The sequence below is a fragment of the Epinephelus fuscoguttatus genome, linkage group LG3, assembly GCF_011397635.1.
Source record: "Epinephelus fuscoguttatus linkage group LG3, E.fuscoguttatus.final_Chr_v1".
Classification (NCBI taxonomy): Eukaryota; Metazoa; Chordata; class Actinopteri; order Perciformes; family Serranidae; genus Epinephelus; species Epinephelus fuscoguttatus.
Window position 1 is genome coordinate 16,256,367 of NC_064754.1, and position 26,382 is coordinate 16,282,748.

General features: G+C 42.1%; 1 protein-coding gene across 9 annotated transcripts in view; it reads right to left on the bottom strand.

Annotated features, from left to right (window-relative positions):
* Positions 1-26,382, bottom strand: part of LOC125886637 (VPS10 domain-containing receptor SorCS1) — a 247,028-nt gene that overhangs the window by 127,874 nt on the left and 92,772 nt on the right. The gene's annotated exons all lie outside the window — the stretch shown is intronic.

A 26,382-nucleotide genomic window follows, 5' to 3' on the forward strand; every position in this document is an offset into this window, starting at 1 on the left:
CCACCTCCTCAGCTGACGACCTTGCTTATCCGACACCCCACCAGATGAGAAAATGTTGTTGGTGCAGTTGCGCAGACACAGAGCTGAAGGATCGTCTCTGGAGCCACTCTACTCTCAGCAAATAATCAGTTTAATGCCTGCCCGGTTAGCACGAGCTATCACAGTGGCAGCAGCAGCAGCAGCTGTTAAATGGTCCCAATCACACCACACATCAACAGTGAAACAGCTCGACTCTGACGTTCAACCCATTAATAACGGTAAAGTTCAGTAATGTTAGCTGTGTGATGCTAATAGTTAGCCCTGTCACTGTGTGTGTGGGCAACCGTGCCAGCTGTGCCCAGCATAGAGCGCACACTACTACAGCAATAGTCTAGCAGTGCTTGTCACGTGATGAACACTGAAACAGAGAAAGAATGGGCCAAAGAGGTGCTGCTAATCAATACACTGCTTGCAGCTCTATAGTTAAAAAAGAATTTTATTATTTTAAATATTAAAAGCTGTAAATGTGCATATAGCACCACAAATGTTCTGCCGGTTAACAACAAGAACACATTTGGTCTTTGCAAACGGAAATGCCTGACATGTTTATTCCACGCAGTCTCACTTGGAAGTCGTCAAAATCCGGCACTTGGGCAGTAACTTGCGGCATCAAACACTGATAAAAAAAGCCAACCTTTAACATCAGCATGATTCGCTGCCAGTCGCCATTATAGTTTAAATGTGTTCGGCGTTATCGGGGGAAACGCGGCAGGACACGAATGAATGTTAAGATGATGACAGTCCAAGTAGGGTGGTAGGGAAGGGTAGTGAATGGGTCCAACAAACACCAACTTTCACCCCTGAGAGCAGTGTTAGTGTCTCGTAGGATTATATAGCCAAACCCTGCTCTTTTTTTTCCTGAACCCAACCACATTATTTTGTTGCCTAAACCCAACCATGTTCGTTAGCTGTTGAAGGCAACCAAAAAAAAAAAAAAAGTCATAACGTTACAGACCTCATGCATTTATTTTGAAAGAGACTTTTTCGTGTGAAAACGGAAGCATATTTTGAAAGAAGACAATGTGTGTAACAGGCAACATCCAACGCACTCAGGGTTACTTTCACGTCATATCTGGAAGGTAAAGTCCACAACAAATCATTGACATGTGATGCGGTCGAAGTGAGAATTTGTTGGTTAATTTTGGCATACAGAGCAGGAAGGTGAGATCAGATAACAAGCGGTCACTCAAAATGAATGTATAGATGCATTCTGATGCTCCATGTTGTCAGACTCTAAGACCTGACTGGGGACCTGTGTCAGGCCAGGTCAAAATAAAATTTTGTAAAATGGTCCAGATGGGGCAAACTAAGCCCTTATTCCACAGGACCCTGTGTCAATAGTCAAGTTTCCATCCAAATGTAGTGGAAATTTTATCAGAATCTCCAGAGAATCTACTCTCCCTATTGCTCCATACATCTCTGATGTTTTCGTCTAACTCTATTTCTCATCTCTTCAGTGGAGCAGAGAGGCAAATCACATGCTTTATGTATGCCAACATTTATTTGCTTAGTCTTCTTGTTTTTATTGACACATTAACATTACCATCTCAGCTAACCTTAAAGAAATGTTTGCAATATATGAACTTATTTTTCCAACTTTCTTTTCTTATTCACAAATTAAAAAAGCTCATGAAAATAATTGGATGGAAACACACTTTATACGTGTAGAAATCTGAGCCGACTCACTATCAGCTTTGATCTTGCAGTATATCATTACATCAAAAATACATTTTTTGATGTGAGACGGAGACTCTGAACTGTGAAATGCAGGAAAATGGTATGTGTTGCTACTCTTTTCAACTGTAGCTGTCTGCATGCTGCTGCCAGAGCTGGTGTTATTTTTCTGTTTGAGTTCTGGGTTGACCGCAGTATGGATCAGGTCTAATTATCCACCGGCCTATTCCGGTCAGGTCTGACTGTCCTCAGGTCCCTTTTGGTTTGGCTGTCTCTGTTTAAAAAATGTGTGCTAAAAACAGCATGGTTCTAAAAGAATTTATAAATCCTAATATTTGCACTCATTGAAACTTTTCCACTCATAGTCAGTGTGGTGAAACCATAGACTGTATAGTAATGGACGTAACTATCGGGATGTCACCCATTGGTTTGTGGCCTGCTGTTCCAAAGTCTCGAATTCGTCATTTCGGCCATCACTGTCTTAGGTTTTTGGACCCAGAAGTGAACGTATTTCGACTAAAGGGTAGAGCTGTGCGAGAGTGAGGGGTGGATCTGACTCAGACAGTGCATCAGTGCTTTAAAACAAGCATGTCACTCAAGCAGCCCGCCCTTAAATATGCATAACTATGGGCCTTAATAAAATGTAAATGGGTGAGTTATAAGAAAAATCACCCCCTGTGCAGTTGTCATGAATGTTTAGATAAGCTATAGACACTAACAAAGTTTTTGGATCAGGCTGTAAACATGCTTATTTCTGCTGTATAGTTGGGCATTTTAACGTGGGGGTCTAACGGGATTTACTCTATTTTGGAGCCAGCCTCAAGCGGTCATTCGATGAACTGCAGGTTTTGGTGCTTCCACATTGGCTTCACTTTTCAGCCTCTGAGAATGCCGCTTTGGTAAAGCAAGGACAGGCAATTTATATAAACAGGCGAGGTTCAAACAACAGTCAGTACAGAGAACACATAATTGCATGATAGGATCCATCTGTGAATGAGTGAACTGTCCTGCAACGGCCTCACCTCAGTAGGACGAGTGTCCGAAACAATCAGAAAGAACAGATGCCCTGGATCGGAAACATATAGTAAGAGACTTAAAATAAGGATCTATAGATTCCAGATTAATAAATAAATGAAGATGCACATAAAAACAATTACTGCAAAGATGTTGATGTTGCACATTAAATAAGCAAAATTGTCTTTAAGTGTCAGTGTTTGTTTTGTATCCCCACCACAACTGTGCACATGAAACACTGTTCAGGATTTCGGAGTAGTGTGCACATTTTTCCACTAATTCAAAGCGCTACTGCCCCACTATTAACAAGGTCCAAGCATGAACTGATGAAGCCTCTTGGATAAGAGGTGAAACGTCTTCTAAGACAAAACCAAGTCCAGTTGCCTTCGATTCAATTGCCTTGAGATAACTATGACCTGGATCAATGAGAATATCCACAGGCAAGGTCCAAGAAGCAATACCACATCACCCATTTGCTTGCATCCTACAGTACACTGGCACCCTGTTTATTTCAGAATAAACTTCGAAATCCCTCTAATTGTCCACAAATCTCTCCGTGGTCTTGGCCCTACACATACTCAGAACTTCTGACTCCTTACAGCACCACCAGACACCTCAGATCCGCCCACCGTGGCATGTCAGCTGTGCCCCATTCAAAGAAGAAGAACAAGGCCAGGGACAGGGCTTTTTCTGTAGCGGCTTGCCAGAGGCCATTAGACCGGCTGAGTCTGCTGCTGATGCTTTTAAGATGCATCTGGAGACCCGCTTTTAATGTCGGGCATTTAATTGTGTTTAACCCGTTTTTCTGTTTTTAAACTGATTCCTTGGGTTTAAATTGTGTTAAAACTTGTTTGTATAATGATCATGCTTCTTTTCCCCACAACATCTTTGCACTTGCATGCCTTTATGCTTGCATGTGTTTTCCTATAGCCTATGTCTGTTTTTGTAAAGCACTTTGATGCAAAACCTGTTTGCTTTTTGAAGTGCCTTGTAAATAAATAAATAGAATATATATTAGGATTGTCAACAGTCAACCCTCAATCGTTTAATGGCCAAGAGTATAGTGGCCACCATGTTTCCCCTGCAACGCCATCCCACCAATCATTATAAATCACCACCTCTAAATGGATAGCGCTCTAAGATGCAGCGCTGAAGCTCTCCAATACAATGTAATTTACAAAATGTTGTTCTTACCCCCTACAAGGAACTTTCATTTTGAGTTGATTTTGGCGACCCTGTGGACAAAAGTGGTAGTGTTTTGCCGGAACGAAGCCTACATTTCCCATGAGCTCTAGTGCGTATTGTCGTAAAGACGCTTACCTGGCTCACACGTGTTTGTTTTGGGGATGAATGAAACAACAAGACGGGAAAACTTTGCCCCCGCTCCTGTCGGGGATCCCAGCTCACCTCTGCCGCACCCCACCTCCACCTCTCCAGTCGGCTGGTAAGGCTGAAGGCCTGTTTGGTGAGCACTTCCACGGCTTCTTGGACTGAGTATGGAACTGTGCCTCGCCTCTTTACTTCTCGGCACTCGCTGGACCCTGTTGATGCCTGGCTGGTACTTGTCATCGGCCCGGATGAGATGTTCCAGCCCTGCACCCCCTGCTCTCCTCGTCCCCGCTCGCGCGGGGTGAATCTGCTCAACCTGCGGCCTCTGTGTGTGGCTCAGACAGCTAACGCCGTGGACCCGCCAGCTCCTGCCAGGATTGGGCTGGTAAATGCTAGATCTCTAGCGAACAAAACGTTTATCCTCAAGGATTTCCTGACTTCCCGAGGATTGGGTTTTCTCTGTGTGACTGAGACGTGGCTGACTGTTGGTGAGTCCAGTGGTTTCACAGAACTTTTACCTGATGATTGCAGCTATTTTAACTCCCCGCGGACGTCGGGTTGAAGAGGAGGAATAGCGACTATTAATAAAGAGTCACTATAAATGTATGCAGCTAGGTAAGATGAAGTGTGCGATCTGAGTGCCATAAATCGTTTCGTCCTGGAAGTGACCTGGGGCGGACCCGGAGACAGTTTCCTAAAGGTATGGATATACACTATATAGAAATAGCTTATCTTCACACCGATGGTCTCATTTGCTATTGTAGGTCACGCACAGACATCAGCAGAAACGAGAGACTTCTGCATATCCAGTTAAAAGTTCCTTGTAGCGGCTTTAAATATTAACCAGTTAGTTGCTGGTCAATTGGTGTCAGGCTATTGAAAGCTTGTCTTCCTCAAGCTCGGATCCACTACCAGGGGCCTGGGAGTTTGATGGTTCTGCGCAGTATCTTAGCTGTTCCTAGGACTGCACTCTTCTGGACAGAGACCTCAGATGCTGTACCTGGAATCTGCTGGAGCTGTTCTCCCAGTTTGCTCCGATTACCATTGGCAACACTGTCTTTACTCCCCACATCTTTCCTTGCTCCTCTTTCAGCCCTTGGTATTTCTCAAAGTTCTCGTGTTCCCTTTCCCTGATATTGCTGTCCAGGTTGCTACAACTATCACCACTGCCTTCTTCTGTTGTTTGTCCATCAACATGATGTCCGGTTGAATAGCCATCACCAGTTTTTCAGTCTGGATCTGGAAGTCGCACAGGATCTTAGTTCAGTCATTCCCAACCACCTTTTGAGGTGTTCAAAAGGCAGATGTCCCTGTGCACTATTGCCAGCCACTTGGTTATGGTGTTCCATGTACGCTGTTCGTGCCTGCATCTTACACCCTGCTATTATGCATTAATCTGTCTCAGGAGCATCTTTGCCCAGTCCTGTCCGGTGTGGCAGACCCCTGCTTCTATTGATCTTGTACTAAGTGCCTGTTCCTGTGCTGCCATGATAAGTGCTTCTGTGCTGTCTTTCAGTCCAGCCTTTTCCAGCCGCTGCTAGGATTTCTTGATGTTGGCCACTTCTTAAGTCTGCCAGTGGTACATGCCGTGCAGAGGCTTGTCCTTCCATGATGGTTCATCCTCCTCTTCTGCATTCTTGGGTCTCTGATACCTAAGGTATTCACTAAGCAGGTCATCTTTGGGGGCCATCTTCCTGATGTATTCCTGGACCTTGGTTGTTTTGTCCTGGACAGTGGCTCTAATGCTCACCAGCCCTTGCACCCTCTTGTTCCGCTTAGTGTACAGTCTCAGGGAGATACTGAGTTTATATATAGTCTTTCGTAGTAAGGCACATCTGTCTTTTGCTTATCATTTTAAATCTTTTGAAAGGACTTGCTCATTGATGTAATTGAGCTAAGGTAGGCTAACCTTCAAAGGAACATTCAAACTGTAAGTCAAGACTCAGCATAAAAAGTCCCTAAAAATGACAATTTACAGATTGTTATCTTGCTATCTGTGTTTTACCTTTCTTGTAAATCATTAAATGCATTTACAGAAATAGATTTAATGTAGTGTGATTTGGAATGACATATCAGCTGCACTTGACTTCATTAGCTGGGTGGGTTTAGAAGCAGAGCTGCCATACGGAAGCTAAATAACATTTAACTGCCAATTTCAGTGCTTCTTTAAAACCGTGGAAATAGGTCTTTTATTAGGTACCTTGATTAGTTTTAATTTTGTGACACCAATCACTGTGTAAGATGAGGTGTCAGCGTTTTCAAATTGCTTTGCCTGAATGAATCTCAAGTCATTTCAACACTGTGGGATCTACACCCACGCCACCCTGTGAGCTTCTGAGAGCTCCAATAACAGTTTGCCATGCACACCACCATACATCGCACTCCTTAATGTTATCCCACCTCTCATTGTTTCAGAGTCATTACTTAATCATATCAGATTGATTCTAAACACTCCACTGTAAATATTCCTTATTCTGTTAACACCCTCAAGGTGCACGGGATGAGGGAAAGTGGGTCAGCCAAAGTCTTCAGGGAAAAACAGAGGCGGAAACATCGCATATCGCTGCGAGCATAAAAGAAGTAAAGCAGCGCGGAAACTCACAATCTATTTACTTTGTGACTGGAGGTGTATTTGAAATGAATAAAACTCAAGAAGCAGAAGAGGCAAGAAAATCTTCACAGAGAATGCTGCAGTTTCAGTTCAATATAGTCTTTTTTAACAGCTGTGTAGTGTTCTTACTTCTCTTGCTCGCGAGTTATGTTTCATTTTGATAACTTTGTGTGAAAATCCCCAGGGATATTTTATGGTGACTTTGACAGTTATCTGATGACCCCTATGCATTGTGGGTTATCCACGGCACAATGGTCAGGTGATCTGGTGTGGGCGAAGGGGAGATGCTGCCAATGGAGACACGTCTATTCACATAATGTATCACTTGTGATGCCCTGGTAGTACATCCTTATCTTCGGCTTTGCTATCAGGGAAACTGTTGTATGTACAAGGCAGGCGATGCACTCAGATATTTCCCAGTGCGTGGAGTAAAACAAACAACCGGAGTCTATACAATTTATATTTGTTGCCTTCAAGTCCTGTGCTACGCCGCGCACAGCAAATATCCAACTGTTTCTCCTTGGCCCGGCTGCCTTTTGATACCCCCACTGCCTGTTAAATGAGGCAGCAGCCCAGCCACAGTATGACTTGTGTGACTTTGTGAAGCAGTTCCACCACCATGGGGTTCCTGTGAGTACAAGCAGAACAGATGCACCTTGGGTAGCGGAATTACATTGCGAGGTTGGGGCTCCTGTGATCAAGCTTATTAAGTATGCGCAAACATCTGCAACCCCCGAAACACTCAAAACGTGCACTGCACTCGGCCGACCCGTGGCCGGCAGGGTTTTGGGGAGTTGTTGAGGGCGTGTTGTGGAAAATAACCACCAGGACGACAACGAGTAGTAAAAAGGCATTGATTAAGAGCAATTCAGGAAGTAGCTGGGTGTTTTCAGCATGGGGAGGATTAGCTTGGGGAATGAATAACCTTAAATGTCCGGACTAGACCTTTGCATGCTAATGACTGACCAAGTCCATTTAGCTGCCCAGCTGGAGGCTGAATTCACACTCGCACCACGCAGCTTCTCTTTCTCTCTGTATCCCCTCACTTGCTTTTATACCCGTCCCCCCCTCCTTGTTTCTTTCTCCCATCACATTTCAACACTGTTTTCTGCTGTGTGTCTACATGTGTGTGTGTCTGTGAGTGTGTGTGTGAGCGAGAGAGGGGTGAAGGTGAGGGTAATGGCGCAATTATGTTTTTAGCAACTCTGAGTCACTCCGCTGTGTGTTTGCGCGCCTGTGTGTGGGTCAGTGTATCCGTCTGGATGTAGGTGAAGGTAAGGGAGCAGTTGTGCTTTTACAACTCTGAGTTTTTCCCTACGGCTTGTGTATATGTTTGTGTGTGTGTGTATATTTGTCCGTGCACACGCTGTGAGAGGGAGTGCTCTGGCGCCGGATTCTGGATAAAGTCCTTTAAAAGGCCGAGGTATAAGCCGGGTGACTTGGCTTCATTAGTTGAAGGGCAGTGCGCGTACGGGCCCTTCTGTCTGCCACATATGGAGCCTATGTAGGCAGTCATCAGCGAGTGGCCCTGTCAGATGGGCTCCCACTGGAAAGTGCATATGCTCCATCACTGACCATGCCAATTAGGCCTGTGGGCTTCCCCTACTGTAAATACTACGATGAGGCAGCAGGGATGGTAAGACACTCACCCACTTCTGACAGTTAGGAGATGTGCAGAGGGGCATGAAGGCATCAGAATGAGACGGTGGCTGGTGGCAGTGTTATAGTTTGAGAGTAGCGACGCAGTGCTGATAGTACACTGTGAGTTACAATGTTAGTGTGTGTTTGTATGGAGGCTGCATTTGCCAAAAGAGAGAAGATGGCAGATTCGGAAGTAGGATGTAGATGTATATGCCCCAAACAACAACCAGAATGATATCCACCAACGAAACAGTGGCTGCCATAGTGTCAAAGACATCTAACTTGGAACAGTAGCTTCGGGATCACCAGTCATCCTTGCCTGCTACAGTCAAGATAACAAGAGAAACAAACAGGAAGAACATTGTTATCTATGTGGCAAGTTGCTTAATAAAAAGTTAAAGCTGCAATCTGGAACTTTCTCCACACTCAAACTGCAGCAAAGATGTCAGAGCAGCTGGCGTTGCATGCACAAAGTTGTTTCACCTCATTGTTGTTGGCGCAGTGAAAATGTCAGCTTACTTGAAATACTCAGGGGGGTCCCAGACACCATAATAACAGCTAGGAGGACCCCCTGTAAACCTCAAAATAACATTTTGTGTGTGTATATATATCATACTGATCAATATGTATGACCAGTGTGGTTCTGTGTCCCTCGGCTGCATATTTGAAAAGCCTCATTCAGGACTTTAAATGCACTAATCAATATTTCTTATCAAGAATGGACGAAATAACTGTGTGCAATGAAAGGTATTGCTCATGGTGACAAACCCACAGAGACGTATCGCCACCTCTGCTGTTTCCCTCAGCTCTATGGAGGGTTACAGCATCTTTTAGCTTATTGTTTTGGTTTCAGTCTCTGCACTCTGATTGATTCTGTATCAAGCCACAGGAGGCAGCTGCTCTGGTAAACTGACCTATGGTACCTTCACAGTACCATATAAAAGACAAAGGTATTGACTAGTTGGTCGACAAAGTGGAGCTTTTAGTGGCTAAAGATTCAGGCATTTTTGGTGGCGACAAAAAAGGAGTTACAACGAACACATTAAACTTTTATTTGCCAAGTGGCCCGAAATACAATTTCAAATGAATGCTAATCTCAATTAGTGTCTGCTTGATGTGTAAATAACCAACTGCCTCCTAAACCGTGCTCCGTAACGACACATTCTCACAAACAAATGAACAAATATGGCAGCTCGGTTGGTGGATCTGCGCTTCTAGCATCAGTTTTGGACGTGTCAGTTTCAATGTCCATTGTTGCTACTTAAATGCACGGTGTCTTTTCAAACTAAACTTCAAAGTTCACAGGTAACATAGATGTCATGACCAAAATTACTTTAGGTTTCGGCAACAAAACTACTATGTTATGTACAGAAAAACAAGATCATGGTTTGGGTTTTCTCATCTTCACTTACAGAAATAAATTAATGACAGGGATGCACCGAATTGAAAATTTGTGGCCGAAGCCAAAGCCGAATAAAATTAAACGTTTGGCCAAATACCTAGTACTGGATACCGTTGTTTAGTTTTTCATTAGTTTTTGCAGATGAACCCCCTCCAGATTAGTGTTGTCACGGTACCAAAACTGGGACCCACGGTACGATACCAATGAAAATATCATGGTTCTGAATAGTATCACGATACCACAGCCAAAATGAGGCAGATGTGCCTTTTGTCATTTATAAAAAGATAAATCACTTTTCTATAATACATCAATGATATTTCAATGGAATAAATTACTTATTGACTTAAGTGATGAACATAGGGGGGATCAAAATAAAATAAATAAATAAAATAAAAATCAACCAGCCACCCTCCTCCCGACAAGTAAAGAGCAGTCCCTTCATAAGTAAAGAACAGTTCCTAAAGTGCGGTGAAGTTTGTGGACCGTTAACTTCCACAAAGAGAGAAATGTGAACGGCTCGTTTCTCCTCTGACACGCCACATACCTGTGTGCCTCCACGGCTTGGCTGTCCAGGTACTTTTGGGCAGCCATGATGCCAAGAAGAGGACATTATTGGAGCCGGACTTCTCCATCGCCGGTAAGCCTTATCTTGCGCCGCAAAGCACTATGACCGCTGTATTTGACTGTGTCTGTGACCCCCGTTCAACCCTCAACCGGTGGGATTCGCCTTTTGTTTCTGCTGCTGGTTGAAATGTGTACTTGCACAGCATGCTGAATGATTTATTTTGCTTGCACAAAACTATTTTTAGTCGCAAATGCGAGTGCGGTGACGGACGGAGTAAAACATCGCCACACTGCTGACATTTTACTCCGTCCGTCACCGCACGCTGTTTGATTGCGTTATCAAAACACGCCACTATTATTTGGCCTTGCTTTTCACTTATTCCACCGAATACCGAATGTGTGTTTTTTTGCAATATTCGGCCGAATTATATATTAGGTTACAGAATATTCGGTGCATCCCCAGTTAATGACTATGTCACGTATGTCACATGAGTAAGTGATGTATATCATTTGATGTTAACTACATAATGTGGAAATAAAATACAAACAAAAAATATAATGCTGACTTTTGGCTTCATGCAGGACATGATGAGGGGTCTCCTGAGTGAAAGTCCTGTGTTTGTTTGACCCATCCATCCGTTTTGGACCAGGTCCAGCATTGTGGGTGGGCCTAATGGGCCTGTGCCCACCCACTTTTGCAAGAGGCCCATGCTAAATGACTGGGAGAACATATATTTTTGTAACTTATTTTTAATTACTAAAGTGAACTCTAAGTTAGTTGAAAGCTTGGTGCGTCTCACACAGACACTAAAGGGTGCCTTGTGCATTGGAACCAGACATCAACAGTCACAGACCAAGCAGCCGCATTTGACACCATGGGAATGACAACAGGTTTTCTGCAACTTGACGTCATGCATCCCGCCCATTGTCTTTTATCACTAGTGATCACTACTGCTGTCTATAGTGAGCTTAACTCAAAAGTCACTGTCTTAATCACGTTCACAGCCTACTATACATTTTTTTGAAAGCTGGGGAGACACGCCCATATTTATGAGGAGCTCCAATGACCTGACTGTACCACATCCACTGCACACATCACATTAAAAGAGACCGTTTTTGGTGCAAAGTTAAGTTCACCAGCTCTCTACCAGCTCAACTAGTTTACTTTGTGTTAGCAGCTTATTGTTTCAGGTTGAATTAAGCTATTAAAATGATTTGCATTAGCCACAAACAATCATGAACCCAGCTGTTTTTTTTTTTGGCTTTGTTGGACTCAAAGCTAATTTGCATACATGATTAATCAAATTATAAGATGACATTTCAACCAAATATGTATTACGTAACATATTTAATTAATAATAAAGCTTGGAATAATCAGCGTGATACACAGAAATAAGCCGGTATCATGGAAAACTGACTATGTGTAAAAGTGTAACTAACAAACTGAGTCTCTGCTGTCACTGTTATGGCTGAAGAAATAGTGATTGACCACACTAAGTTTAAGTTTATTTCCTTTATTAATCCGCCTGAGGGGAAATTCAATGTTTTCACTCTTGCTTGTCAATTGCGCACAGGTCCGAAAGACACGCACATGCACAAACAGGACCTATACATGCACAAAGTGGAGAGATGTCAGAGTGAGGGGGCTGCCCTTGGTGAGGCGCCCCGAGCGGTTGGGAGGTTCGGTGCCTTGCTCAAGGGCACCTCGGCAGTGCCCAGGAGGTGAACTGGCACCTCTCCAGCCACCAGATCACGCTCCATATTTTGGTCCGGACGGGGACTCGAACAGGCGACCCTCCGGTTCCCAACCCAAGTCCCTATGGGCTGAGCTACTGTTCCCCCGACAAATTCAGCTTTGATATATTAGTTTAAACACATAATAATACACACATACCGACACATCCTGAGCAGTCACCCTGACAGTTATAACAGTTAGATGATCAGCTGATCCCATAGCTGTGTGGGAGAGCTGGCCTTGGCGCTTTTATGTAAGTTAATGTTTTTCAGACTGCTAGAGAAGAGAGTCTTAAATATTCCTCCAGTCCTGGCAGTCATATTCGTCTGTTATTATTAGCCTATTATTTCTATTTCATCTGCTGCCTCTGTGTATTCTAAACACAACTACAAGTGTGTGCTTACTGTCTGTTTAGTACTAAAAGAAATGTTTGAAACAATACAAAATCGTTTAATTACATATTCATCCTTTGTTGAAAACCCACAATTTTAAGTCACTTCTACAGTGGACATAATTTTCAAGGATAAAGAGCAGACCTCAAAGGAAAACTTTGGCTGCATCTCAGGAGATTGTTTCAGAAGGTTTCCAAATGTAGAAAGAAAAAAGTGCGGCGATATTAGTCATGCAAAGAGAAGCCTCAGCTCCGGGTGGGGATCAGTAACAACTGTGTCTGTGCAAAGCTTTAGGTGTTTAAATTATCTCCCCATTATTTCTTTTTAATCAAAAGTATGCCTTTGCTGCTAGCAAACACTGTTATCTCCTATACTGTTTGGTAATTGTCCTTGGATGGAGGAGAGAAAATATCATCATGGATCAAAATACCCAAACATGCATATACAAACAACAATTACCATTTCCTGGGGCACAAGAAGGCAGAATAAACAAATATGAAATGCAGAGTATTAGCACACATTCTGAAACTCCCAAAACAGGGAAATATGCTGGGTTCATGTTCTGCGAGGCATTATGAACTATTTGTTTTTCTCACATCTCATTTTTGTAATCACGTGAGACCAGATTTCTCCAGGGGACAGATCTTTTTGCTCCATTTCATTACTTGGAAAAAAAAGAAGGAGAATGATCCGAACACAGACGGCGATGCATTGGAGGAACAAACACAGAGTTTCTTTCCACACAGATGTATTTAATGACTGCTTTGCAGTTGATTTTAATCAATAAATTAATTTTGTAATGAAGACTGGGAGAGGGAAAACACTGCAGCACACACTTATAATGATGTAAACAAGTTTTACCTGCCGACATTTCCAAATACCTCAAACTGTCAGGCTCAAGGGGAATCATTGAGCCAGGAACACTCCTCTCTGTGGATTAGCCTGTCACATCTTCCTTTGGAAGATTCACCACTTGTGCCTATCGCTAATATAAAAGAGAAACATACCCGGGAAACAGGGTTTTCAGGTGCTTGTCACATATCTAAAAATAATATGTCTTCATCGGGATCAAAATTGATCAAGACCTGTCAGAGGTGCGTGTCCCAGGGAGGTTATATATGCCGTCGCATACTAATGTTCAGCAATCTGGGCTGCTTATTAACCAGCCAAATGATCAGTCTTCTATGGCCTCATTTAGCCTGATTTCTTTCAGTGTTCATTAGAATGACAGGAGCTGTAGAAAAGCATCATTTAAACATGCCACCTGCAACGTGGGGCGTGTTGAGTTATGGCGTCAAATGATTAAAATGTTTTTTTTTTTTTTATTTCTTCAGATAACAGAAAACATACACATATTCTATTTTTTTTATTCCATTGGAGATGATTATTTTTGGAAGTGTGATGTTTGCAGAGATGCTCATAGAATACTGAGGAAGTCTTGAGCTTTTTTGTCTACCTGCAGTTTCATGTGCTGCTTGTTTGATCCACCCAGACCTGTCACCTTTGTTTTGTTTGTTTTTTGATGATGATGCAGACTTAGGGTTCCCGGCAAGTATCTTCCTTGATCTTTAGCTATTTGCTGCTCCTAATTGGTTGTTAACCCACTTTGGATTGAGTGTATGAAAATGATTGCAGTTAAGGAGCTGATCTCTCAAGTGTGGAGCTGCTAATGCATTTGAAGACATGAAAGGCTCCAGGAAGGCATTAAGGGGATGCTTATTGGTAATAAGCTTTAAAAGTATGCGAGGAATGATTAAATGTATGTCATTATTACATATCATTAGATTTTTTTCCTGATGTGACTTGTGATAGGGTTACAAACCCTCTGGAGTTCAAGAGTTTACCACTGCATTAATAATGAGCGTCAGATATACTGTTATGCATGTGTTTACTGTGCGTAAACACATGCATGGAAATATATGTATGTTCTTTTTCTTAACACATGTACAGAATTTGTCTCCATTTCCATATCCCTTTTTTTCTCTTATACATATATTCATGGATGCCCAATAAACTGCAGACCTCTTTTTGAGACCAACAGCACCAGTTGTATTTTGGTCAGCTGGTATGGTCACCAAGCCTGGATGTTTTTCACAGCACATTTAGATGTTTCCAGGTTGCAAGTGTTTGTGCCACCAGACACTGAACCTGGGTATCTATCACAGACACATAACAGCGTTTCCCGCCAGTGTGGGCCACCAAACCTGGATTTTTTTTTACCGACACGTCACGGCATCATCTGCAAACCACTGTTTGAAACCAACATCACGGGTTCAATTTTGGCGAACTTTCACTGTGTTTCCACAGATGTTTGGGCCACCAAGTTTTGGTGTTTTTCACGGCACATTGCAGTGTTTCCAAGCTGAGTTTTTGACACAGAATTTGCCAAGTGTTTCTGGCACCAGACACCAAACCTTGTGTATTTCTACAGACACAATGCAGCATTTCCCAGCAGTGCTCAAGGCACCAAACCCGATTTTGTTACCGACATTTTACCGACACATCGCAGCATTATCTGCAGACCACTGTTTGAAACCAACAACACTGGTTCTTTTGGTGAACTTTAATGTGTTGCCACAGCTGTTTGGCTGCAAGCCTGTGTGTTTGGCCGCATATTGCGGCATTTCCCAGCTGCTTTTTTTGGGCACAGAATCTGGTCGTTTTTACTGACACAGTGCTGCATTTCCCAGCTGCGTTTGAGCCAGGAACTTGGTTGTATTTCAGTGACACATCCATGCTTCTCCATTGATATTTATGCCACCAAACAAGGGTGTTTTACCCCAAGTAATTTTTGTGCCTAAAGCCTAACCACACAATCACCACAGCATTGTTGAGAACATAAAGTTTCAACGCATCTGCTGTAACATAATGTAAAAATGTAATGTATCTGTGGTTTGCAAGAACATCCGATACAAACATGCAAAACTTTTTTATGGTGATTATATTATGTACATACTATATGTATTTTTAGTCTCTCATGTTTTCTATGACTTTCACTGGAAAAGCAAGATCATTCCTGTCTAGAAGAAAATAAATAAAAGCCTCTCCTAAACCAGGAAATACATGTATAAAAGTACCTTGGAGTGCGTTGAACAAAAGCAAACCGAAGCTTCACACTCTTTGGTCTGTTAGAGACTGTATAAAGATTCAAACTTTATTTGGATTTCTGTTACTCTAAAGATCTGTTGCCTGTCAACACATTGATGTCTTAACTTATGAAAGCAGACGAAGAACCATGCGGAGTTATGTCAGTTATGTACCGTTGCCTCCATCTGTCTTGACATCAAGGCAAACCTTGATAAAGTATTTCAGAGTTCTTTCAAAAAGCAATCTGAATACTCCAGTTATACTTTGTTTTGTCTCCTGATTCCATATTAAGTAGTAACTGGTCAAGAACTTGCGATAGCTTCTCAGTCACTTATCTGAAAGTGGGGGAAAAAAAACCAGGCCCAAAATGATGGCATGCAAGAGCAAACATAGATTTAGAAGGAGGATGTAAGCTATGTATCTGAGAGGCCCAGAAATAAAATATGGCTTCTCATATATGTGTGTACTTTTTTGGGAAAACTTTCAATGCTTTAAAGGACTGATGCGCCTGGATAGAATATATATTTAGGTGATAAATCACTGCCTAGCTCTTTGTCATAAGGGGGGAGATAACACTTGACACAATTATTGAAAAGAAATTCATGGACACCTGCTGATAACAGACACAACATCACTCCGAGTGTGCTCCTGCTCCAAATAAAAGGCCAAACAACAACCCTGTTTATCTTCAAAACTAGGTTACTCTACGTAAATAATGGTTGAGACAAATACTATCTCCCTATTCAAACAAACAGACCAAATATATTAATGTTAATCACACATATCAATTTTGCTGCTACCCAAGGATATTTTTCATATGGAGGGACAAATAAAAAGCATGGATCCAAGTGCTGCTTGGTAGACAATCAACTTCTGTGAAGTTTGTGAGAACTGCTGAAGGCGCTGCTCGGCCCCAAAGATGGATGTTTTCCTCCCCAAGCAGTGTTGTAAAGTACCAGGAGTATTAATGCAATGAAGAGAGAATAGTGCACGCTGCAGAGAGGCTGCTGGAACCTGCAGAAATAAATTATGAAAATCAGCTAGATCTCTGTCATGTCATCATTTCAGCATACTGTGAAATCTGTTATCATATACGAACAGCAGATGGACTGTGATGAATTGAACCAGAGGAATCTCGCTGCCAGTGTAGTTTCATTATTCAAATTGGCATTGTCAGGAGTACCTCTGGTTGGCTAATTGTTTAACAGGCCTATAAAAGAATTTACAACAACATCATCCAGATCCAAGATGCCGTGGTAACAGAAGAAAAATAGAATGTGTCAACTTCCTCAAACAGAATTAAGCCTCATTGATTTTGCTTAATTTTATCTAGTTCGGACGCTTTAGGGCTGGGTAGCTGTTGCCCAAGGCGATGCTAGATTAAAAGAAGCCCCCTCAGGACCTGCCTGGAGAGCAAACCGATGGTGGTAACTAACAAGCTCTTGTGTTTCCTCCCATCTCTCCCTTTGTTCCCATTATTCTGAATTAAAGATTCCCTATTCTCACCATTTGCATTTGATTAAAGGTGATTAGACAAGGCTGGGGAGAAAAAACAAGAAGCACTTCCTCAGATCGGCTCACCTTACCTCCGCTCCGGCTTAATCAACACAGACAATAATGCAGAACTGACACTGACCCTCTTTTGTTTGTTGCCAACTTCTTCTTCTTGTGTATCATCAAAGCACTGTGTAAAGTGATCTTGCACATGCCAGCATTATAGATGTAATTGACTTGCGTGCGATCTGTGTTAAGAGAGACTGACAAAGGGATGATAGAGAATTAGATAAATGGTGTTACAAATGACGAACAGGCTTTTCAAAGAGGAAAGTTGAAACATCTGCTAAGGTGAAGGCGTGCTGCAGGAATGAAAGTTTTGATCACACTAGTCGTGACCTTGTCTCAATGCCACGGGAATGAGATGATCAGGCTTCCTCCCCCAGGAACCTGCAAACAGCCTTTTTTTCCACCTGTATTGCAGCTGTTGGTTTTAAATACACCAAGCAATACCTTTTAGTCAGGAAGGTCAAAACCAAACTGTCAGACTTTACAAGAGTTATCGGTAATTGAGTTACTGTTGGCATTTGATCCATCTCCTCATGATACCAGTCCTGACCAAGAATTCAACCCAGCCCACACAGGAAGTCATTCAAGGCCAGGCTGTCGAGCCAGCCGCGGCCTTGGCTGCAGTGTGCATGTACAAGCTGAGGCAGAAGGCATGCTGGCTCCCCTATTAGAGGAATAAATCCAAGGACAAATGAGCAGGCTTGGCAGGACAGAAAGTGAAAGGAAAGCGGGCAAATCAGAGGAATTGAGTCGTTTCTCTCTTTAAGTATCATCTGTAGAAGCTCAGTGGCTTCTAACCGCAGAATCCATTTGCAGATGCTGCAGTCCGAACCATTGATCTGAATGGGTGTCATTACCTGCAGGTTAATGGAGACGTCATGAGTAAACATGATCAATGTCTATCTGCTGTGGCCTGTCAGCATGGCGTAAATGGCCAGGGGCCTTCAATGTGAACCTCAACTCAGTGCAACTGATGGGCTTCTTGCACTCCTGTGTATATGTGGAGGATATCATATTGGTCTTCACCTCCCAAGGTGGTCTTGTAATTATAATATTCAAGATATTAATGATATGAAATCCTATTTTTTACACTATTTATGGCCGACAATTTTCAGAAACTGTATGTACAGAGTTTGCATTCTGTATTTGCCTTGCTGCATTTGCATTCCCATGAGCAAAGGACTGACCACAAGTGATGCGTGAACATAGCGAATGCGAAGTTGCTTGAATTGCCCATCCCTAGTGCATGCATGCCTTTCACGTACTGTAATATGGAAGACAACTTTCGATCATGGCTACAGAAAATGCCACAAAAAACAGGGGTCCATGTCATTGGTCCAACAGCCCATTGGTCTGACATCCCATTAGTTAAACGTCCCGTTGTTCCGATATGTTATTATACCAGGCTATACTGTATTTGTGTACCATAGAGGATCAGTAACGCAACAAAAGTAGGCTACTGGTCGAGATACAAGTGTCATAGAGAGGAGAGAATGAAATACCATAACCTCCTGTTATTAACTCTGGGGTCCGGGTTGTGTGGGGAGCTCTCTGCGGTGCTGAATGGCTCCCGGCGGGCGTATTTCTGCCTTGATGGTACGCCGCGACCGGCTCTGGGTCAGCTGGGAAAGACTTGAGGCGGAGCAGACTCACGGCTTATGTGTTTACCACTTTCTTTTTCATTTTAACCCACACCATGAACTTTTCCTGACCCTAACCAAGTGGTTTTTGTGCCTAAATCTAACCAGACCTTAACCACAGGGCATCATGATGATTTCGGAACAACGGGACTTTGGAACAATGGGTTTAATATGGTCGCAACAATGGGTTTAATATGGTTGCAACAATGGGATGTCGGACCAATGGGCTTTCGGACCAATGGGCAGTTCCCAAAAACAGTAACAGATGTATTTCAACTTTCTGATAATGGGTGCTCTTGAGGTGAAGCCTGACTTGACCTGTTAAAACTGCAGTCATCTTGCTAGCTGTACAGAACGTGGCTCTTGCAGAACTTTTTTTTGACGACATCACAGAAGCTCGTATGAAGTGGAACATTGGTGAAGTCAATGTCACTGGCGCATGCCGCTGCCAAAAGATTTGGCAAACCAATTCCAGCTGATCGTGTCAGAAAATAGATCATTATCAGGCATCTAAGTCCTGCCAGGTGGAGTACGGTGCTTTTCCAAGTTGCATTCACTAGTTGTTTTATTTGTTGAAGGTCTTTACAACAATACAGCAAAAGAACAAATCAAGCATGCTGTGTTGCATGATCCAAATCTTCACCAAAACATGCCATTTTCAGTATGATGGTTGTTAGCTCGGAGGTTGCTGTTGTTGTTTTCTGTTATAAGAGGGGATTTTGCAAACATGAACGTGCAGATAGTGTAAGGGGACGAGCAAGCCAAAGTCAAGCTTACAGCCTCAAGTTACATCCAGTGGGTGTGACTACAGACATGATGAAGATATGATAGTGTGACTAAAGACCTGAAGAGGATGTAACTTGTCGTGAATCCCTTAACTAAGTATTTCTTTGGGTGTGCTAAACATAATTTGCTCTTCTTCTGTTACATTTGTGGCAGTGTAGCTATTCAAACTGTGTTCGCTGGCCCCACTGGTTGATACATGTGTCATTCAAATGGAATATTTGGGGCTTGTACTATCAAATTGCACTCTTCACCTCCAGGGATCACAGATGTTGCCAAAACTAAGATCTTCAGACTTAGCCTATATCTTTGACCAATTGAACCCCAGACTTTTTTGCTTACTTTTAACTCATATTAAAGGCTTATGACAATGTCACCTAATGCCTTGGCCAATCGTTCCATGTTTTTTTTCCAGGATAACTTTAAGGCACATGCTCTGTAACAGTTTAACAGAAGTTTTACACAATTTTAAGCAAACTGAAATGGATTTGGTTTTTGGCCTGCAAGAAATATGTATATATCAAATAAAAGAGGAGAGTGTCAGTGTTCCTAAGCAGCAAGAGCAACATTGACAGCATATATTCATGGATTTTGTCTCTTCCATATTTCCGTTTGGGGGTAAAACAAAACACATGTTCTGAGTTTTAACTGCAGTTTGTATCAAACTATCACTGGAAAGAGTGAGTTGCTGATTAAAAGAATGGGTATATAATATCTACACAGTATGTCTGCATTTGACTGAAATATAACTCTAACAAGAAGGGGTGAAAGTTTTGATGAAAATTACTTTAATCAAGTTCAAAAGGTTAGGCTTATAATTGTGCGCCCACTAATACTGACCTCTGGGTACGTGCAGCTTTGCATTTTATATGGGGTCAACCCAACATGAACAATGGGCTGGACACAGACAAATTCCTATTTAAAAATAACTCAAAGGAAATGAAATGTGATGTTGTATGCGAGGAGGCTCATGGTTGAGAAGCGAGAGTGATTGATTGTTGACCTGCTTCTGCCAGCCGCTTTATAGTATTTAATGGTATTCCTAACACCATCCAATTACTTACTGTGGTATCATTTAAGCTTGCACCGTTGACTGGATGCCATTGGAAATTTCAAACTGGACCTGTTCCAAGTTAATGCATAAATTAATAAGGGGCTGACTAGGAGGGGAATGTGGAGTCTATTGCAGAGGCAAACTCTAAATACAGCTCTGCCATGGAAAGCAATAAACCGCAGAGTTATTGGTAAACCATAACTTTGCACTCTGTTATCTGCAAGTATATTTATTGCTTACTGTGGCTTCCTATAGCCACAAACAAAGGCTCAGCTCACCTTTACTCACTTGAATAGAGTGGAGTGAACCAGTAGGATTCTCTGTGGTCAGCTAAAACCAGCAGAGTGAAGGCAAGGATTGGCACGCGCATCAGTAGCTCTGGGGTTTCATCATTAATGACTTATTGACCAAGATCCATAATAAAACTTGGAACCTGACCTTGTACCAAAAATTACATTTCCAATAGCAAAGTGAAGGGATGAAAAGATGAGTTTGGACATGGATGTTGGACATGGATCCACAATGACCAAATCTGTTAGGAACTTCTCCCACAAAAAGGACTGGAAGCTCTGAAGAAGACCATGTGCCTTTGTCTGACTAATGCATTGGAATCGTAGGAGCAGAGCTGTCAGTTCCCATACAGACTCGATGAAATGAAACTTATCCGGACTACGATCGAATCAGAAAGTGAATCTGTGAAAGGTCATTGCCTAATTTGTCAAATGGTTATGAGCAGATTGATTTGTGGGCTTTGACAATCCCCGGTAAATCTGCACATTCCTGCTGAGTAAATGACATTTTCAAATGTTCTCCGCGGTTGGGGAAATATGAATGGAAGAGCTTTATTGTACTTCAGCTTGGATGTATTCCGTGAAATGTAATTACTGTTGTGTATCCAGGAGATATTGTGATTAGCAAAGGATGTTCAAGCGCCAAAAAGAGCAAGGGCCTGGCTCAACATTACAATTATTTTCTTTTCCTCACCGAATTGCCTTATCAGCACTTATATGTAATTGTCCTGATCAGTTTCACTGTCTGCATATTTACCCTGTATAATTAAAAAGTGGCTCGCCACTGGAGGAGGTAATTGTTACTCATGAGCAAGACTACAAAGCAAACGAGGACTTAGTTAAATTTTGTAATTCCTTTTCTGATGGCTTCATAGTGTCAATAAGACTGTGTGCAGGAATGTCCTCATTCCCTAAGAAATGGCAACTGTGTCCAAAAATGTCACAAACCTGACAAGATACACAGACAGCGTCCTATGGCAAACACAGATAAAGTCCTACACAGAAATGTCAGAGCAAGCTGTGCACATCTCTTGCAATTACTTCACCTCAGAGGGTACAATTCCTGAACAACTAATCAATCCTAAATTCTGCCCCTGCAGCATTAGTCAAGCCTGGTCGAAGACCTCTGTATTGTCAACATCACTTTTTTCCAGCCATTAAAATAAGTCTGGTGTTGTGCTCACTGGCAGCTGGAAGAAAGACAAAGCTTATCAGAGCTTTGTCGGTGGGGAAAAAAGAATAACTACATCATCATCCTGTGCCAAACACAAATGGTGACAAGTTTGGGGATTGATGTTCCTGCTCAAGGTGTTCTAATTGACTTTTAGAAATAACAACTCTAGACCCAAGAACATGTTTCTGTTTGAGATTTCTGCCTCTCAAACATAAGTTTTTCCTCGCTGCTGTTGCCAAGTACTTGCTCAAGGGAGAACCGTTGGGTCTCTGTATATTAAAGAGCAGTCTAGACCTGCTTTCTATGAAAAGCGTCTTAAAAAACTTTCTTAGGATTTGGCACTGTTTAAAGGTTGACTTAATTTGACAATGCCATGCTAAATAATTTCATAAAATACCAGTTCAGTCTGATCATGCTATCATATGTCTATCCATTTTACAAAGATGAATAAGACTTTGACGATGTAAATCCTACCACCAAACTTTATAGTGTGAAACCACAGACGATATGACAGCTCCCTAGAAGTTAGGATAAAACATCTCAATCGCCCCCGGAGGCTGGCAACAGGAATAGGTCATAAACCCTGCCTCCTCAATGTTAAAGAAAAGGACATGGGCCAAAATAAAAACTCAAAGGACACATCAAATATTTTGTTGTTGTTGTTGTTTGTTGTTTTTTGTTCGAATGTTCATTTTTCTGACAAGTTTAGTTTTGATTAATTATTTGATGCTATAAAAAGTAGTTTGACGTTATGATTGACAGCTGTGTGTACCAATGGGTGTGCTCGCAATCAATAGTGCTGCTTGTGATTGGTCGACCACTGTATGGCCAGGAAGCAGGCGGCAACCTCTCTGAGGCTGAGAAATGAAACCAACAGGAAGTGCCAAAAACTGCAGTTCCTCTAATGGCCACTTGAGGCTGGCTCCAAAATAGAGTCAATCCCCATAGACCCCCATGTTAAAATGCCCAATGTTACAGCAGAAGTAAACATGTTTGCAGCCTGGTACAAAAATGGTTTTGGTCTCTATGGCTAATTGCAACATTCATGCAAACTGTACAGGTTTTTTATTTTTTTTTTATAACTCAACAATTTACATTTTGTTAAGGCCCAAAGTAACACATGTTTAATGGTGGGGCTGCTTGATTTACAGGCTATCTTGGAGGCATCCCTTCCCATCGTTGCAGTCTGTGAGCCAGATCCACCCCCAACTCTTCCACAGCTCCAGGATCTTATCCAAATATGGTCACTTCTGGCTCCAAAAACCAAGATGGCGATGGCAAAAATGGCAAACTCAAACTAAAAACTCAAAGTACACATCAAATAAATTCTTCCCAAAGATGGATTCTGTCATTTTAGGTAGTTCGTAAAATGCTAATGTATGTTCAAGTATTCATTATTCTGATTAGTTTAATTTTGATTATTTGATTCTATAAAAAGGTAGTTTGACATTATGATTGACAGCTGTGAGTACCAATGGGTGTGCTTGCGATCTCGTGATTTTGAAGCCCTTAAAATGGCAGTCCACAAACCAACCAGTGACATCACAGTAACTACATTCATTATTCATACAGTCTATGACGGGAAGTCAATACCATGGAGATCTTTACTATGCCGAATCTGGCTCCAAATGACGACATTAGCACAAGATAGCAACGCCCATATCCGGGATATTTTGGCTCCATTTTTGTAGGAGGAAGTGGACATGTCGTCAATCTTTACATACAGTCTATGTTTGAATTCAGAGTGCTTTTAATGGTATCCGTGTAGAAAGTACAAATAAAAATGTCCGTATAGTATAAATCTAAATGTAATTTAGTACCCCGTAATATTAGCTTATTGTAGTCTGTTCATATAAACAGGGAGTTTAGTCTATTTGACTCTGATTGACTTAGCACTGTTAGCTGCTAGCCAGCTCAGCCATATCCATGTTGAGAACCATGTGTAGACAATCCAACCCCTAACCCTAACCCAAATCATAGATATGCTCTGAATGTCTCATACAGCTCCAATTCTTTATGGGTTTGTCACTACGAATGGCACCTTTAACATTACATTTAGTCATTTGATAGATTGTTAATATTAATTAGAGCAAGTTTTAAATAGCATTTATAGCAATATTACTAATGCTATGACAACTGCATTGTGGTATCTATATTGCACTAGATTAATATTTCTTTTCTTTTCATATTGAAACCTAGCTCACACAGCATTACCAGCACCTACTGTCCCCTAGCTACAAGTCCCTGCACGCTTCCCTGCAGCTCTGATAATGGCCGTGAGAAAATATGGCGCAATTTGGTTGTTTCTTTCACCTGCTAATGAAAATGTTCCCTACCATGATTTATGTTAAGTCTACCGCTGCTACACTAACAACGATTTGTTCAAACAAATCAAGAGTTTATCAGGAGAAATATCTTAAAAAACAACAAAGAGAGAGGGAAGGCTCATTGAGACCAAAAAAAATACCACTGATGGTTGCCTTTCAGACAGTCAGAGAGTCTTAAAAAGACTCTCTGACTGTCTGAAAGGAAATATTATTACTATTATTATTCAGGAGTGTGGTGTAGGAACACTGATGATTGATAATATTTTCAGTTGGCCTGTAGGCCTACTGTCAATCCTCTTCCTTAACTGAGAGTGCCTGACAGCCTACCGCGTGAGAGTGATGACACTGAATGCTGCGTTTATTTTTTCCCCCTTGGTTTTTGCTGTCATGTGTGATTTGCTGAAAATGACTGAATATTCAAGTTGTTTCAGTCACCTTAGGGGTTGTGTTGACCTCCCAGACTCCATCAATCAATTATCCACTGCAGTGAGTGACTAAACAAAATTGGTGCCACCATGTTTGCATGTAAATTGTCCAGTGGAAAGAGGCAACAGTAGCATTTTTTTGTTTTATTTTCATTATGTTGTTGAGCTGTAACCCTCTTGCAGAAAAAAGGGTTTAGCATGAAAGTGATCACACATTAAATTTAAGAAAAAAATTATACAAACATTTGAGAGCTGACTGGGGACCGATCATCAACAGTAGAAAGGAAAGACAAAATTGGTCAAATGGGAAATAGGATTAAATGGTAATCTTATAATAGACATTAGATTAAGCAGAAATGATTAGTTGATTATCAAGAGATATGATGTGTGTGTTTTTTATACCAGCAGTTCCCACTGCAAGCTGTATTCATCATCCCCAAAAAAGATAAAGACAGAGAGTGTTTTGCTGCTGGATTAGTGTGGATAGCACTTTGAGGCTCACACAAACAGATCCACAGTCCACCTCCCAACAGTCCAGAAAATGAATGAGCAACTGGTAGAAGCTCCCTTGGCTTCATTAGTTAGAAAAAAAAAACAAAAGTAAACTCCACATACAACCATGACCTCATGCAGTTAGATGTTAAAATGTACGTACTCAGACAATCACCGACAGCCACTACATTCGTCCACTTGCACAACCCTAATTACAGGCCTCCAGATGTTTGACTGAGGGCAGACTGGACACTACAATGACTCACTATCACCTCTGGAGGTACAAGTGGTACAACAAGACAGGACCAGCCAGGGCTAGCTGGTTAGCATGCTCATTTCAGTAGATCTCTGCAACACCTGGTACTGCTGAACTTGATACTTTTAAAGGTAGGATCTGGAGGATTTTCAAACAAAACAAAATATAGACATGTACAAATGAAATCCTGCTTAATCATCACCTATGGGCTTCTACTCATGTGTGGTGGTGACTCTGTTTGCAGAGCTCCTGCCCTTTAACTGTATTTTGATGTTTTTGTGAGCTCGGACCGCTTCTGGGCGGAGATTTCCCCAGCCAATGAGAGAGCGCAGGTGCCGTGCCCGAGCGTGTCCGAGCGTGCACTAGCGCGAGCCTTGCCTGGTCCTTCTCTGTGAAGCCTTCTTCCGTACTTCTGGGCTCCGTACACCCGGGAGAAATGGCAGATACAGAAATACAGAAGAAAAGGAAATTAAATGTGAGTGAGGCAAAACGCTGAGCCGATAAAGCACAGGCCAAAACTCGTGTGAATATCAGGGCAGCTTTCACCCGCTTTCGAACATTGAAGGAGAGGTTCAAGATGTACAGTGACGCGGAGTTGGCATGCTTTCTGTTGGACAGGTAAATCCCAAATACAGGCCAGTTAGCTTGTGCTAGTTTGCTAATTTATCAACTTTTCCATTACAACAACTGTAATTCCTACGTAGTTTGTTGTCTGTAGCTAATATATGGCTTGATGTAGTGTGAGGATTGAGCTTTGAATCATTTTGTGTAACGTTAACACCCAACTGCCGGGAGGGGTAGGGGCAGCGTGCAGTTGAGCCTGATAGGAGGGGCCAAATTTGAATGTGTGTTTACAAACAGCAACTGGAAAATCCTCCAGACCCTACCTT